Source organism: Chinchilla lanigera, unplaced genomic scaffold (assembly GCF_000276665.1).
Source record: "Chinchilla lanigera isolate Chin_1 unplaced genomic scaffold, ChiLan1.0 scaffold00004, whole genome shotgun sequence".
In the NCBI taxonomy this organism is placed as follows: domain Eukaryota; kingdom Metazoa; phylum Chordata; class Mammalia; order Rodentia; family Chinchillidae; genus Chinchilla; species Chinchilla lanigera.
The window spans coordinates 32729226-32733912 of NW_004955405.1; the positions used below are offsets into that span (position 1 = coordinate 32729226).

The window sequence follows — 4687 nt, forward strand, 5'->3', positions numbered from 1 at the left end:
CCCGGCGCGCCGGTGCTGCATGGGAGCAGCAGGGTGGAGATCCGGCGTGCAAAGTGGGATTCGTCGCTGCCCCAGTCCTTGGTTGCTGGTGCATGTTCTATCACGGCCCCCCTTTCAGGTCGAAATAAAAATCAACACAGGAATGTTTCATAACTCACCCTTTCTTCGGTTTCTGAGTGTTCCCTAATTCTTTCTAGGCTAATAATTTTTCACCCACTCCAGGGATTTCACAGTTTTCCTCTTTTGGGGTGAGAAGTTCCGTTCGTGACGTCAGAGAAAGAGGTCTGAGGTGGCTCAGGTTCTTGAAGTTCTTGAAATCGTGAAGTATGTCATCCTCTGGAGAGTGTATCATATCCTCTCTTTATATTGCTGTTAGGATTACAGAGACCTTTTCCCTCCCTTGATTTTCTGACTCATTCTGCACATCTGTTTTCCTCTTTTGGATTCTGTCACCATTACTGTGACTGCAAACTACCTGTTTTTAAGATTCTTTGCTTTTATGATATTATCTTTCTGGCCAAATACGTCATCAACTGAACATTTACAAAAGTAAATGAGTGGCAGAAAATACCAGAATAGTGAATAGTCTTAATTTATATTTTTGTTCATAATTTTGACTTACATGAGTTATTCATTCATTCATCTACTATATATATATATATATATATATATATATATATAGGTTAAAAGACATGAAAATCTCTATCTACAACAGAGAGTATAGTCAGTCACTAAACAAGTATGGAGCTGGGCATGGTGGCGCACGCCTGTAATTCCCGCACTCGGGAAGCTGAGGCAGGAGGATCTTTGCAAGAGTTTGAGACCAGCCTGAGCTACAAAGTGAGCTCAAGGTCAGCTTGAACTGCATAGTGAGACCCTGCCTCAAAAAGACTAAATAAGTAAGTAAATAAATAAATAAACAAACTAAATAAGTACAGAAGTATGGTAGTTCCTCCTTATCTATATTTGCACTTTCTGTGGCTTTAGTTTCCTGTGGTCAGCATGGTCCAAAAGCTTTAACTAGGAAATCCTAAAAATAAGCAATTCTTATTGAATGCCTTTCTGAGTAATGTGGTGAACTCTTACACCACCCTGCTCTGTCCTACCTGGGACTGTAAGTCTCTCCTTATCCAGCCTATCCATGCCCTAGGGGTCACCTGCCTGTTAGTAGCCTTCTTGGTAATCAGATCAACTGTAGTAGTATCACTACGATTGTATTCAAATAACCCATTTTACTTAACAGTGGCCCCAAAGCGCAAGATGAGTAACAGGCAATTGAGACATGCGGAAGAGAAACCATCAAGTGTGTGCTGTAAGTGGAAAGGTGAAAGTTCTGTTTTTTTTTTTTTTATTTTGGCTTTTTGAGACAGGGTCTCACTATGCAGTTCAGGCTGGCCTTGAGCTCACTTTATAGCCCAGGCTGGTCTCGAGCTTGCAGGGATCTTCCTGCCTCAGCCTCTCGAGTTCTGGGATTACAGGCGTGTACCATCACGCCTGGCTGAAAGTTCTTAATAAAGAAAAACAGTGATGTGCCCCTGTTGCTAAGCTCAAGAGTGCAGCAAGATAGAGAGACATCACATGCATAGGACATTTATACCATAGCTTCCTATTTTACCATTAGCTATTATTGTTAATTTCTTACTTTGCCTAGAGTGTAAGTAAAACTTTACCATTGGTGTGTATATATAGGAAAAAGATACATCGGATTCAGTACTGTCTGGTTTCATGCACACACTGGGAGTCTAGGGAGTACCCCCTCCATATAAGGGGAGGGCTCTTGTAAATATGTTTTACAAGGAGATAATTGCTAGAGACAGAGAGAGCAAAGCCTGGGGTTGGAGGCTATCAGATGAGTGTTGCAGTTGGAAATGGGATTGCAGGGAGCCTGGTCAGAGACAGGAAAAGCGACAGCTGAGAAAAATGAGGTGTGGAAACCGGCAGTGAGGACTTTTGTGCAGGCAGTAGGCTGCCCAGGGAGGGCGGAAGTGTGAAGGAGCTGGGCTGGCGGGTGAGTGAGGGAAGGGCGGGTGCTGGGTAGGGGTGGGTAGATGCAGAGCTTAGGGCTCGAAATACTGAGATGTAACCCAACACCTAGGCAGAGCTGTTACTGGGTAGTTGACGATTTCAGTCTGAAGGACAGAAAAGACACGTATTTGGAATTAGTAAGCCTACTGATATATAAATCATGACACCTGCCGGAGGACCTAAGAAAATGAGTAGAAGAAGAACAGACAGAAGACTGAGCTCTATCAATTTTTTTGTCTTTTTGAGACAGGGTCTTGCTATGCAGTTCAGGCTGGCCTTGAGCTCACTTTGTAGCCCAGGCTGATCTCGAACTTGCGAGGATCCTCCTGCCTCAGCTTCCCGAGTTCTGGGATTACAGGCATGCGCCACCACGCCTGGCTGAGCTCTGTATGCTCCCCAGTAGGCGTGAAAGGGAAGCAGCAGAGAGGAGCTGCTAAGGAGACAGCAAAACCAGTAAGCACCTGGTGTACGGGAAGCCAGGGGAGGAATGACCATCTCTGGGAGATCCTGCTGATGGTCGAGTGCAGTGAGGACAAGAACTGACCAGGGAGAGTACATTCCGTACCCAACTCAGGGATTCCACAGTTTTTCATTTATATCTAAAACTTCTTGTGTTTGCGCTTTGTCTATGTCTCCATCTCCACTTCCGGCATTCCGGTGCAGACCGACTCCGGTTCGCCTTTCCCCCAAGCTGGTCTGTCTCACATCTGTCTTTCACAGAGCAACCAGGGAGGTCCTTATAAAAAACATCACCAATATTTTTTTTTTCTTTTTGTCTTTTTGAGACAGGGTCTCCCTCTGCAGTTCAGGCTGGCCTTGAGCTGATTTTGTAGCCCAGGCTGGTCTTGAACTCGCAAGGATCCTCCTGCCTCAGCCTCCTGAGTGCTGGGATTACCGACGTATGTGCCACCACGCCCGGCAACATCATCTACTTTTTTCGAAAGTCTTTCTACTGCTGACCATTGCTTTCAGAATAACACTGACATCTCTCGAGTAGAGATCCCTTTCCTGTCTCTGCTCTTCACCTCTCTTGGGCCTCGGCAGAGGAGTGGTCCTGCTGTTTCTCACCCAGAGCTTTTGTAGTTGCTGCTTCCTTTTGTCTGAGAGATTCTTCCTCTTGCTTTCACATATCTGACTCCTCTTCTTTCCCATCTCAGCTCATTTGTTATCTCCTTCGTGAGACTTTTCCATTTCAGGTTTGCCTATCATTTTATATTTTTCTCTGTTTGTTTTCCTGTGTATTGTCTATCTCATTTACTAGAATATGAGTTCCCCAGCCGGGCGTGGTGGCGCACGCCTGTAATCCCAGCACTGAGGAGGCTGAGGCAGGAGCATTGCTGTGAATTAAAGACCAGTCTAGGTTACCAAGTGAGCTCAAGGCCAGCCTGAACTGCATAGTGAGACCCTGTCTCAAAAAGACAAAAAAAAAAAAAAAAAAAAAAAAAAAAAATATGGGTTCCCTGATTATTGGGATAGTACATCTCTTTTACATTGCTCTGCCTCCAGGGTCTAGCCTGGTATTACTGGGACATAGTAAACACTTAGTAAATATTTGGGATTGCAAGAACTAAAAGGTCATTGTCCCTTTGTTCTCAGTAACTGTAAATGTCACATACAGGAAAGGAGGTTGGGCCCGCCTGTAAGGACAGTATCTGTTCTTTAAAGGGACTATAATAAGATAATCACAAATGTTAAGGATGGATTTAAACCTGAACAAGTCAACACCTCCCACAGTTCAGGGATTTATTTGTGCAGCAATATTTGTTGAATGCTTGCTGTGTATCAGGCGTTACACTGGTCGTTTATTACACAGTGGTGAATGAGGTAGATACAAGAGTCTGTGCTCACGGAGTTTATAGTCTAGGAAGGGAGATCAACTTTCAATGAACGATGAAGTTAACACAAGCAGCAAACGCTATGAAAGAAGTAGTAGCTGAGCACGTGCAGGTGCCGGGTATTGTGCTAAGCTGGAGTTGCAGCAGTGAGCCAGATGAAAATATCCCTGCCCTTCAGAGTGTCTATTCTAGAGGAGCAAATAAACATCAGGCAGGCACACTCTATGGTGACCTAGAAACTGAGTCCTAGGAAGGAAATGAAGGCACACGGAGCGGGGGGCTGAGGCTGCAATAGTCTTTCAGGTGGTCAGAGTGGATGACACCTGGGCAGTGGCTTAAGGAGAGTGTGGTGGTGACCTGCTTTCAGATGAATGCGAGGGAGGTGACATTAGGCTGAGATTAGAGAGGCCTGGGAGTCAACCCAATAAACAGAGGGAATAAGCGTAGAAGAAGAACCTCAGCAGGAAAATCATTGGCTGGAGTCAGGTAATTTGCAGGGACGGACTGAAGCCCACTTAGCAGAAACGCAGTGAATGCAAGTACAGCGTCTGAGATGATGTCTTAGTTACTTCTTCGTTGCTGGGACAAAATAGCCAACACCCAACGTTAAAGGAGAAGAGGTTTATCTTGGCTTATGGTTTTAAAGGCTTCAGTCCATAGTCAGCTGGCTTCAAAGCAGGGCGGCATGGCCCAGAGACGTGGCAGAGGAGGAGCAGTCCACAGCAAGGCAGGCGGGAAGCAGAGAGCAGGGAGCGGCGGCAGACACAAGCCTGCCACACATAGCCAGGGTGGGGCTTCTACCTTCCACACCCGTAATCCAGCCACCC

General features: G+C 45.6%; 1 protein-coding gene across 5 annotated transcripts in view; it reads left to right on the plus strand.

The window, feature by feature from the left end:
• Positions 1 to 4687, plus strand: part of Cfap54 (cilia and flagella associated 54) — a 308158-nt gene that overhangs the window by 771 nt on the left and 302700 nt on the right. The window lies entirely within an intron of this gene.